This window comes from Carassius carassius, chromosome 24 (assembly GCF_963082965.1).
Source record: "Carassius carassius chromosome 24, fCarCar2.1, whole genome shotgun sequence".
Lineage (NCBI taxonomy): Eukaryota > Metazoa > Chordata > Actinopteri > Cypriniformes > Cyprinidae > Carassius > Carassius carassius.
This window is the reverse complement of record NC_081778.1, coordinates 8,430,558-8,447,398: the sequence shown is the minus strand read 5'-3', so window position 1 is coordinate 8,447,398 and position 16,841 is coordinate 8,430,558. Positions and strand designations below refer to the sequence as shown.

The 16,841-nt window shown below is 40.1% G+C and overlaps 1 protein-coding gene and 1 long non-coding RNA gene across 2 annotated transcripts in view; both read right to left on the bottom strand.

Annotated features, from left to right (window-relative positions):
- Positions 1–16,841, bottom strand: part of mboat1 (membrane bound O-acyltransferase domain containing 1) — a 196,165-nt gene that overhangs the window by 168,102 nt on the left and 11,222 nt on the right. The gene's annotated exons all lie outside the window — the stretch shown is intronic.
- LOC132102770 (uncharacterized) lies at positions 10,496–11,064 on the bottom strand. Its single transcript, XR_009423288.1, has 2 exons — positions 10,822–11,064; positions 10,496–10,762 (listed from the first exon to the last, which is right to left on the bottom strand). It is a non-coding gene; the product is annotated as an uncharacterized LOC132102770 (long non-coding RNA).

Sequence of the window (16,841 nt, the reverse complement as noted above, 5' to 3'; positions counted from 1 at the left end):
TAACCGAGAGCAGGGCAGTCTCAGTTGAGTGACCGCTTTTGAATCCAGATTGGTTACTGTCCAGGAGGTTGTTCTGTACAAGAAACATAGAGAGTTGGTTGAACACAACTCGCTCATGTGTCTTTGCAATGAATGGAAGAAGGGATACTGGTCTGAAGTTTTCTAAAAGTGCTGGATTTGGAGATGGTTTCTGAAGCAGAGGGCTTACCCGAGCCTGCTTAAATGCTAAGGGAAATGTACCAGAGTGAAGAGAGGTGTTGATAATGTGAGTAAGTGAAGGTATGTCTGAAGAAGAAATGGCTTGAAGGAGGTGAGTGGGGATAGGATCAAGTGGACAAGTAGTAGGATGATTGGAAAGGATACATTTGGAAACGTCCGTCTCTGAGAGTGGAGAGAAGGAGGAGAGAGAGTGTGTATTAGTCGTTATGAAGTTATCATCAGTCTGCGGTGTGAAGAATTGGTCACTGATGGTTCTTATCTTATTTGTGAAGAAAACTGCAAAGTCATCGGCTGTAAGATTCGATGAAGGAGGAGATTGAGGACAAAGAAGAGAAGAGAAAGTTTTGAAAAGTGTGCAAGAGTCAGAACAGTTGTTAATTTTGTTGTGGTAGTATGATGTTTTAGCAGTGAAGACATTTGCAGAGAAGGAAGAGAGGAGAGACTGATACACACTGAGGTCAGTAGAGTTATTTATTTATTTATGTCATTTCCTCTCTGGAGCCCTGAGTTTAGAGCGATGTTCATCGAGAACATCAGACAGCCAAGGGGGCCATTCACACATCGGTTTCAAATTACCAGTAAATTCTGTGAAAAAGTGAAAGTGAAAGTGAAGTGACATTCAGCCAAGTATGGTGACCCATACTCGGAATTTGTGCTCTGCATTTAACCCATCCGAAGTGCACACACACAGAGCAGTGAACACACACACACACTGTGAGCACACACCCGGAGCAGTCATTTATGCTGCGGCACCCGGGGAGCAGTTGGGGGTTCGATGCCTTGCTCAAGGGCACCTAAGTCATGGTATTGAAGGTGGAGAGAGAACTGTACATGCACTCCCCCCACCCACAATTCCTGCCGACTCGGGACTCGAACCCACAACCTTTCGATTGGGAGTCCGACTCTCTAACCATTAGGCCACGACTTCCCCATTAACCAGAAATTACCTCTAAATGGCTCCAAGTGACATTATTAACCAGAAATTACCTCTAAATGGCTGCATCTCCCAGTGTATTGTGTTTATAAACATGGAGAGATATACGCTGTCAGTGTTTTTGATGATGTTTTCATTTTTGTGTCAATCATTCACATTCATGAAGCACTTTTGGCCTAGATACATTTTATTAGAGAACTTTAAAATGAACTGCACAGCGCAGAATAAATGCATCATCTGGGCCTCTAGGGAGCTGTCCATGACCAAAAAGATCCGACTGTTCAACTCCAACATGAAGACAGTCTTACTGTATGAACCACCCTCAGGAAAGTCTAGACCTTCATCAACAGCTGCCTCAGAAGGATCCTCCAAATCCACTGGCCTGACACCATCAGTAATGCCAAACTTTGGGAGAGAATTTGGCAGCTGCCTGCTGAGGAAGAAATCCGGAAGAGGAGATGAGGCTGGATAGGGCATACCTTGCACAAACTGCCAAAACAAATCACCAGGCAGGCACAGAGGTGGAACCCTATGGGGAAAGCGGAGTAGAGGCCCTCCAAGAAACACCTGGCAACGTGACCCTGAAGATGGATTATACCTGGAGACAGCTGGAGAGAATAACCCAGGACAGAAGAATCTGGAGATTTGTTGTTGGCTGCCCATACCCTGACAGGGGTAACAGGCATTAAGTAAGTAAACGTCAGTATGTTATGACTGGCCTGGTGCCATTGAATTTTTTTAATTTCAAAGACTCTGGATTGGCCCACATTAGACGTCTTATGTCAGTGCTTTCTGAACTTGTACATCCTCATGTACATGTGGGTTCATGTCAATAAAAATTCTAACTAAAATTTTTTCCCACTCATGTGTATATTAAATAATAATGTACAGGCCTATTGGCCTGCAGAAAGGTTTAAAATTAAATGTTCTCTCATAAAAACAAAGTGCATTTAGGTCAAGTGCATTTGAATTTTTTCTCTGTAGGACTACTACAAGAGAGTGCATTACTTCTCCATAGGCAAGAGGGTTATAACTTCTGGGGATGGGGAATTCAGACAGATCTAGCTGTTGAGCTTGTCATCTGCCTGACATTTGAGACATATTGTAGTATTGAGTGTATTTAAATAGGGCCAGGGCATAAATACACATTTTTATCAAATTAAAGCAGAAATCTAGCAGAAATATGTCTACAATCAGATATTATGTATGTATTTTTCCCTATTTTCTATTTTTTTCAAATGCTTTACCTTGCTACAAAGAATGACTTTATGAACAGAACAAGCAGGTGGTGGAGTTGCTCTTGAATTGGCTGATTTTATGTTCAATATTTGCTTTTTGGATTTCACCAACAACTGGTTTTTCTACACTGTTGACACCGGTAACAAAACTATCCCCTTTCAATTTAGGCTTTGACTGGGGTTGTGATTTCCATTTGTAGACATCCTTTGGTTTAGCAGTTGTTCTCATCTCTACATTTTGAATGGACCCAAATATCGGATCTGAAATGATTTTTAACTTGGTATTTATTGAAATTAACATCATCACAAAACGTGGCTCATCGTCTCTGTCTTTCCATGTTATCACAAGCAGTTATTCTCCATTTTTCTCTGAGTTTAAATAAAAGTTTTAATTAAAAATTACTGCTTTCATGTTTGTTGGCATGTCTAATTCTTGCATGTACTGTAGATCTGCCATCGCATTGTTAAACCCACATAAAAAGAGTGCATAATCTTGGAAGAACTGTGATATCTTTACACATCCAAGCACCTTCTCTATATACAGTAGGTGGTGAACCAAAACGATGGTTCTACCACCATACGTACTGCTGCCACCGCGTCTGCAAAGTGCATTTGCAGCTTTTGACCGCTGAGTGGCGCTTTAACCACAAGTTATCAAACAAGCGCATTAAAGCACATTTTCGCAAATAGATGTCAGCTTTGCCTCACTGTTGTGTTACATTTGACAGCTGCAGTCAGGGAAAATGGAAGAAAAACACTAGTTAAAATATTTTTATTGTTTCCCTGGTGCTCCTGTTCTCCATGTTTCTGCACAGATACCCGCGATCCTGAAGGCCGACAAGAGCCCCAGAGTGGTCGTGCTTCACGCCGGGGTTAACGACACCATGCTTATTAAATAATATAAATTTAAATGTAGGATCTAGAAAAAATCTTATTGTGATTAAACCAGAAACATGTAAAGTAAATGAACAAAAACTATTTTTTAAAGTTTGGGCTAATAAATATTAGATCATTCACACCCAAAGCAGTTATTGTAAATGAAATGATCACAGATAATAGTTTTGATGTACTCTGCTTAACTGAAACCTGGCTAAAACCAAATTATTATTTTGGTCTAACTGATTCTACTCCACCAAACTACTGTTATAAGCATGAGCCCCGTCAGACTGGTCGTGGAGGAGGTGTTGCAACAATATATAGTGATATTCTCAATGTTACCCAGAAAACAGGATACAGGTTTAACTCATTCAAAATACTTCTGCTTAATTTCACACTATCAGACATGCAAAATAAATCTAATTTATCTCTTGCTCTGGCTACTGTGTATAGACCACCAGGGCCGTATACAGAATTCTTAAAAGAATTTGCAGATTTCCTCTCAGACCTTTTCAAAGTGATGATGTTACAGACCATTTCCTTGTATCATGCATATATCACTGAGATTAACTATATGGCTCAGCGTTACCGTCTGGGCAGAACTATTGTTCCAGCCACCAAGGACAGATTCGCAAATAACCTGCCTGATCTATCTCAACTGCTATTTGTACCCAAAAATACACATGAACTAGACGAAATGACTGGCAACATGGGCACTATTTTCTCTAATGCATTAGAAATTGTTGCCCCCATCAAATTGAAAAAGGTTAGAGAAAAACGTACTGTGCCATGGTATAACAGTAATACTCACTCTCTCAAGAAAGAAACTCGTAGTCTTGAACGCAAATGGAGAAAAACTAACTTGGAAGTTTTTAGAATTGCATGGAAAAACAGTATGTCCAGCTATAGACAGGCCCTAAAAACTGCCACGGCAGAGCATATCCACAAACTCATAGAAAACAACCAAAACAATCCAAGGTTTTTATTTAGCACAGTGACTAAATTAACAAATTACCAGACGACACCTGATTCAAATATTCCATCAATGTTCAATAGTAATGACTTTATGAATTTCTTCACTGATAAAATAGATAACATTAGAAATACAATAGCAAATGAAGATTCTACAGCGTCTAATACTTCAGTTTCATCCATCGCACCCAACGATAAACTGCAGTGCTTTACAAATATAGGACAGGAAGAGCTAAATAAACTTATCACTATATCTAAACCAACAACATTTTTATTAGATCCTGTACCCACTAAATTACTGAAAGAGTTGTTACCTTTAGCCGAAGAACCGCTTCTCAATATCATTAACTAGTCGTTATCTTTAGGTCACGTCACAAAACCATTCAAGCTAGCGGTTAATAAGCCTCTTATTAAGAAACCAAAACTAGATCCTAGTAAACTGGCAAATTATAGGCCTATTTCAAATCCTCCATTTGTGTCTAAAATTTTAGAAAAAGTTGTGTCTGCTCAATTGAGCTCCTTCCTGCAAAAAAATGATCTGTATGAAGAATTTCAGTCAGGTTTCAGGCCCCACCATAGCACAGAAACTGCACTTACAAATTAAAAATGACCTGCTCCTTGCGTCAGATCAAGGCTGCATCTCATTGCTAGTTTTACTTGATCTTAGTGCTGCGTTTGACACCATGGATCATGACATACTCATAGATCGATTACAAAACTATACAGGTATTCAAGGGCAGGCTCTAAGATGGCTTAGATCCTACCTGTCCGATCGCTACCATTTTGCTTATTTAAATGGGGAGTCATCTCATTTATCACCTGTAAAATATGGAGTGCCACAAGGATCCGTCCTAGGTCCCCTTCTATTTTCAATATACATGTTGCCCCTTGGTAATATTATTAGAAAATACGGAATTAAGTTTCCACTGTTATGCTGATGATACTCAGCTATATATCTCAATGAGACCAGATTCAACTTCTAAATGATCTAAGCTAACAGAGTGTGTTAAAAATGTAAAAGATTGTATGACCAATAATTTTCTCCTATTAAATTCGGATAAGACAGAGATATTAATTATTGGACCAAAAAACAGTACACAGAATCTTGTTAATTACAATTTGCAACTAGACGGATGTACTGTTACATCCTATACAGTCAAAAATCTGGGTGTTATATTATACAGCAACTTGTCTTTTGAAAATCATATTTCCCATGTTACAAAAACTGCATTCTTCCATCTTAGAAACATTGCCAAGCTATGAAACATGTTATCGGTTTCTGATGCAGAAAAGCTAGTTCATGCATTCATAACCTCTAGACTGGACTATTGTAATGCACTTCTAGGTGGTTGTCCTGCTTATTCAATAAACAAGCTACAGGTAGTTCAAAATGCAGCAGCTAGAGTCCTTACCAGGTCAAGAAAATATGATCATATTACCCAATCTCTTTCGCCAAGCATTCAAATAATGTATCTCTTAAATTGTGAGTGTAGTTGCATCTGATCAAATGCGCATTCTTATTTTTTAGCCTGGGTTAAACTAATTAATTTTACTTTGTTGGAACAGCAGCTATGCTAATGATGTCTCTATTTGTTTCTATGTTTTGCCACTGGTAACTAGGATTTACACAAGCTTGGGTTGAACTAATTAATTTTACTTTGTTGGATCAGCAGCTACGCTAATGATGTCTCTATTTGTTTCTATGTTTCTATGTTTGTTTCTATGTTTTGCCATGGGATTTACATCAGTGGTGCCTGGGGCAGAAGAGGGGAGGGGGGGGGGGCAAGTTCGGGAGGGAGTTCAGCTTCCTGACAGCCTGGTGAATGAAATTGTCCTTCAGTCTGCTTGGTCCTGGCCTGGAGACTCCGCAGTCTCCTCCCTGATGGCAGCAGACTTAAGAAGCTGTGTGACGGGTGGGCAGGCGCCATATCACACAGTGATGCAGCTCGACAGGATGCTCTCGATGGTGCCTCTGTAGAAGGTGTACATGATGGGGGTCGGGGCTCTGGCTCTCCTCAGTTTGCGGAGGAAGTAGTGTTGTGATTTCTTGGCCAGTGCTGCTGTGTTTTCAGTCCAGGAGAGGTCCTCTGTAATGTGCACACCCAGGAACTTGGTGCTGCTCACTCTCTCTACAGTCGCACCGTTGATGGTCAGAGGAACGTGCTGAGTGTGCACTCTCCTGAAGTCAACAACAATCTCTTTTGTCTTATCCACGTTCAGAGAGAGATTGTTGTCATTACACCACTTGGCCAGGCGGCTCACCTCGCTCCTGTAGTTTGTCTCATTTTTGTTGCTAATGAGACCCACCACAGTCGTGTCATCCGCAAACTTAATAAAGAGGTTGGAGTTGTGTGATGGTGTGCAGTCATGGGTGTGGGTGTGGATGTGTTGCTGCCGACCCGTACTGCCTGAGGTCTTCCAGTCAGAAAGTCCAACAGCCAGTTGCACAGCGAAGTGTTGAGCCCCAGCTTGATCAGTTTGTAAATGAGCTGTTGAGGGGTGATTGTGTTGAATGCTGAGCTGAAGTCAATGAACAGCATTCTGACATATGAGTCCTTTTTGTCCAGATGTGTGAGTGCTGAGTGGACGGCAGTGGCGATGGCATGATCGGTCGACCGATTGGACCAATATGCAAACTGGAAAGGGTCCAGGGAGGGGTGGAGGGCAGACTTGATGTGGTGCATGACTAGCCGTTCAAAGCACTTCATGAGGATGGGAGTAAGTGCAACAGGATGGTAGTCACTGAAGCAGGATTCAGATGGCTTCTTCGGAACTGGAATGATGGTGGTAGTTTTGAAGCATGTGGGAACAACAGCCTGACTCAGTGAGATGTTGAAAATGTCTGTGAAGACATCAGTGAGTTCTGCTGAAAAGTCTCTCAGTACACACCTAGGGATGTTGTCTGGACCCGGAGCTTTGCGTGCATTGATCCTCATGAAGGATCTCCTCACGCTGTCTGGGGTCAGCGTCATCACCTGGTCGCCAGGAGGAGGTGGAGTCTTCTGTGCAGTGGTGCTGTTTTGTTGCTCAAAGCGAGCAAAGGAGGTGCTCAGCTCGTTCAGCAGAGAGATGTTGTTGTCACAGGTCCGTGTTGGGGGCTTGTAGTCCGTAATGGTCTGTATCCCCTGCCACAGGTTCCTAGTGTTTCTGCTGTCGCTGAATTAATGAGCTATCCTCCTGGAGTGCTGTCTCTTAGCCTCTCTGATGCCATGGGACAGGTTGGCCCTGGCTGTTCTCAGGCCCACCTCATCTCCAGCTCTGAAGGCAGCGTTCCATGTCTTCAGGAATCTGTAGACCTCCCCTGTCATCCATGGCTTCTGATTGGCCCAGACAGTGATGGTTTTTGTGACCGTTACATCATCAATACACTTGTTGATGTAGGCAGTGACAGTCTCAGAGTACTCCTGGAGGTCAGTGGTGCTATTGCATGTGGCAGCCTGCTTAAACATGTCCCAGTCAGTTGTGTTGAAGCAGTCTTGAAGAACCTCTGATGATCCTTCTGGCCACACTTTAATATGTTTGTGAACTGGTTTGGCGACTTTAATGAGCGGTCTGTATGCAGGCATTGCATTGCACCATGACAGTGATGTGGTCTGAGGCTCCGAGGTGGGGGAGGGGGAGGGCTTTGTAAGCTCCTCTCTGTGTGGTGTAAACAAAATTAATGTGTTGGTGTATTTTTGGAAACACATTCTTTAAGTCAGCATGGTTGAACTCCCCAGCTATGATGAGAAAAGCATCAGGGTGTGCTGTCTGCTGCTTACTGATGTGCTGGTATAGTTCATTTAGTGCGTCGTTCCTGTTGCAGATGATGTTGATCGGGGGAATGTACACTGAAATGAGCAGTATAGCAGTATATTTCCTCGGCAGATAGAGCGGCCGGCACTTAATAATTATAAACTCCACCAGGGGTGAGCAGTGTTTGCTGATCACAACAGTATCGCGGCACCACGCGTCATTGATGTAAACACAAAGCCCCCCGCCGCAGGTTTTTCCTCCCGCGACGTGAGCTCTGTCCGCTCGATAGCACGTCAGGTGGACGAGCTGAATAGCGCCGTCTGGAACGCTGTTGCTGAGCCATGTTTCCGTGAACACAAAAACACAACAGTCTCTTACAGTCCTCTGAGTTGAACAAAGTAATTGAATGTAGTCCAGTTTATTGTGCAACGAGCGTAGGTTAGCCAGTCCGATGGTGGGGATAGATGGCTTGTGTGGGTTAGCCGTTAGCCTAGCCCGGATACCTCCGCGCTTACCCCTCTTCTACTTCCTCTCACACCGCTTGTGGCGCCTCCACTGTGGGCGAGATGCATTAGTGGGGGTCGGTGATGGTGAAGGCCTCCGTAGCAGACCGAGATCCCGCAGCTGTTCCGCGTACAAAGTTGCTTTGTAACGATTTGTATAGTAAAAAGCACTATACAAATAACCTTGATTTGAATTGAATTGAATATTTAATATTCACAGATGAAAGTTTGGTACTTACGAAGTTATGTGTATTTCTTAGAATGAATTCAAGCAGGATAAATGTCAAACCTGTGTCTGAGCCTTTGCTTATATTTTCTATAAGCTACATCATATTTTAGATTTGACATTTAATAGGTGGAGTATTATTTATATTAAATTAATTATGTGTTATATTATTCAAAAGAAATTGTGGTTTACTTTGCATCTGAGCATTAAAAGTGTTAACCTATTTTAGTGAGCTAGGCTACATGGATTAATATGCAAAATGTCAATATTCTCATATATTAGGCCTTTATTTTAATTTATATTTTAAATTCCTTTAATAAAACAACATGCATTTTTGTTATTCATTACCTGTCCTTTATTTTGACAGATAACTTCTTGGGAAAAAGACATTTGTCTGTACACTGATTAAGAAATTGTTGCATGTTTAGTAAAACGTGAGGCACTGTATAATTTTGTTCCCATTATTTAGGCCTAATTAGCCTAAAACAAGAAATGAATAAATTAAACCTGCACGATTTAGCTAAATTGTTGAAACTCTAAAGAATGGATGGACGTCCTCACGATTAAACTCATGTTCAAACAAAATGCACAAGATGTAAAAAAGAGCTTCATTAATTCACAACTTAAAGGCAGCCTTCTTTACTTGCTTTTATATAATTTAAGTAAAAAAATTTTTTATTGCAGCCGCATTTAAATACAGGTGTGTAAAATGTCACAGTGCAAGATTTGTCCTGCGCGCATGATGCTTATTTGTTTTATCTTCATTACAAATCTTGTTTGGTTTTATTTTGGATAATTGCATGTAAAAAATAATTTACGTTGTAATGCATAGGCAAAATGTGAATTAATATGCATATTCAAGTGTTTGTGCGAAAATTATAAATATGCATGCATGATAGGGAGGCGCCCTCGCGATCACTTGAAGTTTTTCCTGATAAAGAATTTACTTAAAATTGTGGTGTCTCACATACATGAGAAATATATCTACAGAAAGCTTGAAATGTTTACGTTTAAACCAATCGATTCAAAACGAAAGCATTATGTTATCTGTGAAGGTTGCATTTTTTCTTTAGAGGCGGGTCTATGTGGAGAGAGTCAGCACTGTGAATTTCATCTTGCAGCTGACAAGAAAACATTTGTTTATTAATAAATAATTCAAAGGTCTCCTTTTTCACAATTATTAGGCTACTTCTGCCTGTGCTTTGTGGCAAACATAATGCATGTGCTTGAGCACGGAACATATTAACCCTTAAGGCGCCAGGGTTTTTTGGAAAAAATATTGTATTTTGACATCAAGATTTTAAAAGCTTGTGGCTTGAAGGGGTTTAAAGATAGAGATCTACTGTCAATTAGAAAAATGTTTGGCATGGTCGAAAGTTTATGTGGGGTGTAAATATACTAATATAATTGCCATATTATGACATCACCAGGGGCGGCTATCTCAAATTTCATAATATTCAGGAAATATTAGATATTGAATTGATGTTTGAACATATTTGCATGTTTTTGTGTGTGTCTGTTTTTTTATCCTCATTCCAAATTATCAGAAAAGAGGAAGCCAACAATAAAACAGGAGAAAGTACTAAATTATTACTATATTACTACACTATATAGTAGTAAAACACATGTGAACAGTAGCCTACTTTTTGATCAGTTCATCAGTAATATTCAGGAAATAATAGATATTGAATGGATGTTTGAACTTATTTGCAAGGGTTTTTTTTGTATTTGATTGATGTTGTTGTTTTTTTGTCTTTTTATTCTCATTCCAAATGATCAGAAAAAAAAAACGAGAAAAGTAGTACATTATTACTATATTACTGTGCCATAGTAAAATACATGTGCCTATTTTTTGATCAGTTGACCAGCTATCTGCCCAATCAGGTATCTATGTGACACAGTTCGTAGTTCTTGAGAGTATGGTTCCTCTCATTCATTGCATGGCACAGCGCAAAGTGCACCTTCTCCACACTGACTGCACCTGTACTCTCTGCTGGCCGCGCATTAGAGCGTGCGCGATCAGCAACAGCTCTCCTATGGACACTATGACCACGTTCACCTCTGCATCCCCGTTGAGCAAAGGGTTGAAATGATCGCTTGTTTGTGCTTCGTGAACACTCTCGCCTTACACGGCGGCACCATTGCGCTGCAAAGATGTACCGCGAGACGCGCGATCATTAGACGGCCGATCGTCATTTCCAAAAGGAAAATATTCCCCTTCAGAGTCAGAATCGGCGAACAACATTTGCAACACATCCTCGCGGTACAATTTTGTATTAGCCATCTGGCGATTTTCTCTCATAAATCTCACCATTTACACTCACGCTATGAAATTAATTGCTTCCGCATCAATGACATGAGAGCTCAATAGCTCTGCTATTTCTTCAAACACTTTGAACAGAAACAATGCATAATTTTGGTCTAAAATCAAAGTACTACATGTCTGCCATCTAGTGGAAGGGAATACAAATGAGATATTACACCATATAAGGTGTTACAGTCTATTTTATTAAGGATGACGTCTTGTCGCAATTTTGCGACTTTGGCGCTTGGAGGGTTAAGACTTGAAAGTGAAAGTGAAGTGACATTCAGCCAAGTATGGTGACCCATACTCAGAATTTGTGCTCTGCATTTAACCCATCCGAAGTGCACACACACAGAGCAGTGAACACACACACACACACTGTGAGCACACACCCGGAGCAGTGGGCAGCCATTTATGCTGCGGCGCCCGGGGAGCAGTTGGGGGTTCGATGCCTTGCTCAAGGGCACCTAAGTCGTGGTATTGAAGGTGGAGAGAGAACTGTACATGCACTCCCCCCACCCACAATTCTTGCCGGCCCGGGACTCGAACTCACAACTTTTCGATTGGGAGTCCGACTCTCTAACCATTAGGCCACGACTTCCCGGCAACTTTACTAAAGTGTGAAACTGTAAGTAACTGCTTGCCACCTTATTACTTGGAAATGTCTTGTAGCTTTTCAGTTTCTAAACTGTTACTGATAAAGTCACAGACCAGCAGTGACAACACATTTCTGTGTATATCTGTTTGATTCTGTGTTTGTCTACATGTGTGTGCATTAGGGATATGCCGGTATCAAATTTTCCTGTTGTGGTTAATTGATAATGCTTTTATCATGGTATACGTTTTTTTCACTGTATTGAAATTTTGTTTTAAAAAGTGGTCATAATACAGTATAACAGGTTAAATAACTTTTTTATCTTATAACAAAAATAAATATTTAAAACAATAAAAGCAATACAGAAACATATATAAACGTTAAATGTTTTACACATTAAAGTGCAAAAGAACTATAAAAACCAATAGGTATCACTTTACAATAAGACCTCATTAGTTAAACTTAGTTAATGCATTAACATTCAATGCAAGGCAAGGCAAGTTTATTTATATAGCACATTTCGTACACAATGGTAATTCAAAAAGAAAGTAAAAAAAAAAAATGTCATGAAGAAAAGTCACAAAAATAAGACAGCAATTTAAGAACTTGAAAATGAAAATGATTTAAAAATTGACTTAAAATAAATTTAAGACAGTTTAAAAATAGAAAAATGATTTTACATAAAATACAGTGCAATACATAAAATATAGTGTAATCAGTTCGGACATCGCATAGTGCTCATTCAATAAATGCACTGCTAAACAATGAGCAATAGCTACATTTAGTATAGAAGTTATTAATCTTTGTTAAAAAATACAAGTCTTAGTTCATGTTAGCTCATTAAATAAAGTTGCAACTTTCAATTTTAACAATGTGTTATTAAATATTGGAATATCTAAGATTAATGAATGTTCAGAATATTTTTTTCATTGGCAGTTTATGTTAACTAATGAAGCCATAATGTAAAGTGTGAATGAACAATTAAAGATCAAAACACTTTAAAACAATATCTAAGGCATTTGTAGTCCAGATTAAAAAAAAAAAAGAATTTTTGAAGATAAATAGCCTATTAAGTCGAAATATTTCAGTAGTTGGCTCTGAAATAAACACCATAGGGAAAACACAAATCTGAATGGTTATTTAAGATTATTTAAATATGGTTTAGAAAGTAAAAGCTGCTTTATTTACTGTGTTTACAGGGTAAGGGCTGCATTTTAGCGCCATCTGCTGTCAGAGAGTGAATGTGCTTTCATTCAGCGCGTCTCTCACTTGTTCCTCCATGTACTTCTCATGCGTGCTTGTTTACATCAGAGTGCATGTGCTCTTCCAAGCAGCATACAGCGATGTTTTGCATTTTAAGCAGCTGATGGGAATACTATTCTTAAAATGCATTCCAAATTCTGAATAATTTGTAATGTATATTTATTCACTGTATTTAGAATTGCCCACGATAACAATAACGTGCATATTAATCACCGCAATATATCGCATTACCGAATACCGAATTCATAACTATGCTCCTCGGGCTATACAGTATGTTCTAAGCACTCAAACATTCATTTCTTATATAGTCCTGGCTAACTAAGCTGGCTGCACTTAATGTATACTTCTATAATAATAATCCTACTGATTTCATCACAGTCCTTCACAAAGACTACCTTCTCAAAATCAAGTGAATAAATAAAAGGAGTCTCATTCAATGTTGTTTAGTGCACTTGTTGTTAAATTGCACTTTTTATCCTAAATTAGGTTAGGGTTAAGTTTATATATATATATATATATATATATATATATATATATATATATATATTAGTGGTGGGCATAGATTAATTTTTTTAATCTACATTTATCTCACTGTAATCTTGTAAAATGGCTCATTTGAATTCTGCCGAAGGCATTCAGAATATGTGTGCTACCCAAATAAAATAATGACTAAAAGTAACGTTAAGTCTTTGAGAACGGGTTTCTCAAGACAGGTTGTGCATTAAGACCAGGGGCTCATCACCTGTTTCCAAAATGTATAACAAACTGCTTGAGAAAGCTGTAAACGAATTCCACATTGCACAAGGTGCAAACAACCTAACGCCTGTTTCACACATAATCCGCCTGCAGTGCGTATGCATTGCGTATTTTTAACCCTAACGGTCCGTCAGTGTGTTCCAGGAGCGTTGCGTCTGCAGCAGTGCACGTGTACTTCAATAACTGTCTGGTTTGGTTCAGCAACAAAATCAGACATCAGAAGACTACAGAGAACTGTTCGGACTGCTGAAAGGATTATTGGTGCTCCCCTGCCCACCCTTCAAGAACTGTATACATCCAGAGTGAGGAAAAGGGCTCAGAAAATCACTCTGAATCCCTCACATCCAAGTTACCCCATCTTTTAACTTTTGCCATCTGGCCTCAGAGCCGCAAATACCAGAACAGTCAGGCACAAGAACAGTTTCTTCCCCCAGGCAATCTACCTCATGAACAGTTAAATGTTCCCCGCTTATGCAATAGAATAATGTGCAATATCCTTATATTTATTTGTTACCCCTCCATCCTAGTACATCCCTGTATCTTACTCAGTCCTATTCTATTATCATTTATAGCACAATTGTTTATACACTTATTTATTTGCCTATTTTTTTTTTTTTTTTTGTCTCTGTGTTGTTGTCTCTGTGTACTGTAGCTTATGTCACTAAAACAAATTCCTTGTATGCGCAAGCATACTTGGCAATAAAGCTCTTTCTGATTCTGATTCTGTACGTACCCCGTAGCGGACGGTGTAGTGGACTACAAATGCGTCCTGTGTGAAAGCACAATGAGTATATGAGTCCGTGCTGCTTCTGCACCACATACGAAACGCACACGGACTGCATACGCACTGCAGACGGATTATGTGTGAAACAGGCGTGCGTCTTGTCGAGGTTTCCATTGGGAAGCATCTTTAAAAAAAAAAAAAAAATGTCCCTGAAGCAAACCCAGCGGCATCTTAGATGCATCCATGTTAGCATTTCACGGCATACACATAGACAGTAAAAGAAATGGACACAGCGACCCCATTGGATTCAACTGAGAAAAATGAAGTCAATTAGAAGCATGCACTTCCTGCGGGTCGGCCGTACTGCACAGACTCAAACTGTGCTTGATGACGTAGTTGTCACGTGAGCAACCTGTACGTCTTCTAATCGCTGTGCCAAGAGAAATCTGAATCACCCACCGAATCTTGCAGAGAAGGCGAGCGTGAACAGGAGCAAGTTTTGGTAAGTATTCTGATTAATTATCTCCCTTGACTTTATGCCTCCACGCCCCCCCCGATAGCCTCATAGACAGTAAAAGATTGCCTGCGAGCTTCTCCTGTCCATACGGTAATTTCTCTACTGTGCGACAGAGAGTCACTGGTTATGACCTAATCGTTAGCCTATTTTTTACAAAAACTGCTTCTACGGGACCATAACGTAAGATAGAAGGTAATGGAGCCTTTTATACATTTTTGTGTTTCTTTAGAAATAATTAATGGACAAATGGAGTCTTAAAACGCCTCAGTTGTAAAGTTATTCGCTGTCAAAGTGACGCCAAAATGAATGGAAGTCAATGGAATGTTAACAGCAGGTGGGGTTCCGCTAGCCAATGGCGGCGCCCAGGGGTGCTTCAAAAAAAATATGAAACCCTGCCCCCCTGGGCATACACACAGGTTTAAAGACTTGTTCTCGCCCCCTACAGATTCGGCTAGGTATACATCTGCGCTAAAATATCAGGGAGAAAGTCATCATAACTCGCCTAGTATAGACCCAGCTCCCAACCCAATTTTGAGAACAGATTATCGGCGATATTTTCCGCCCGATATAAGATAAGACTCTCACATTAACGCAGCACGTTAACACCGATAATGGCCCACCACTAATATACATATATATATACAACCCGAATTCCGGAAAAGTTGGGACGTTTTTTACATTTTAATAAAATGAAAACTAAAAGACTTTCAAATCACATGAGCCAATATTTTATTCACAATAGAACATAGATAACATAGCAAATGTTTAAACTGAGAAAGTTTACAATTTTATGCACAAAATGAGCTCATTTCAATTTTGATTTCTGCTACAGGTCTCAAAATAGTTGGGACAGGGCATGTTTACCATGGTGTAGCATCTCCTTTTCTTTTCAAAACAGTTTGAAGACATATGGGCATTGAGGCTATGAGTTGCTGGAGTTTTGCTGTTGGAATTTGGTCCCATTCTTGCCTTATATAGATTTCCAGCTGCTGAAGAGTTCGTGGTCGTCTTTGACGTATTTTTCGTTTAAAGATGCGCCAAATGTTCTCTATAGGTGAAAGATCTGGACTGCAGGCAGGTCAGGTTAGCACCCGGACTCTTCTACGATGAAGCCATGCTGTTGTTATAGCTGCAGTATGTGGTTTTGCATTGTCCTGCTGAAATAAACAAGGCCTTCCCTGAAATAGACGTTGTTTGGAGGGAAGCATATGTTGCTCTAAAACCTTTATATACCTTTCAGCATTCACAGAGCCTTCCAAAACATGCAAGCTGCCCATACCGTATGCACTTATGCACCCCCATACCATCAGAGATGCTGGCTTTTGAACTGAACGCTGATAACATGCTGGAAGGTCTCCCTCCTCTTTAGCCCGGAGGACACGGCGTCCGTGATTTCCAACAAGAATGTCAAATTTGGACTCGTCTGACCATAAAACACTATTCCACTTTGAAATAGTCCATTTTAAATGAGCCTTGGCCCACAGGACACTACGGCACACTGGACCATGTTCACATATGGCTTCCTTTTTGCATGATAGAGCTTTAGTTGGCATCTTCTGATGGCACAGCGGATTGTGTTTACCGACAGTGGTTTCTGAAAGTATTCCTGGGCCCATTTAGTAATGTCATTGACACAATCATGCCGATGAGTGATGCAGTGTCGTCTGAGAGCCCGAAGACTACGGGCATCCAATAAAGGTCTCCGGCCTTGTCCCTTACGCACAGAGATTTCTCCAGTTTCTCTGAATCTTTTGATGATGTTATGCACTGTAGATGATGAGATTTGCAAAGCCTTTGCAATTTGACGTTGAGGAACATTGTTTTTAAAGTTTTTCACAGATTGGAGAGCCTCTGCCCATCTTTACTTCTGAGAGACTCTGCTTCTCTAAGACAAAGCTTTTATAGCTAATCATGTTACAGACCTGATATCAATTAACTTAATTAATCACTAGATGTTCTCCCAGCTATGTTTGCTATG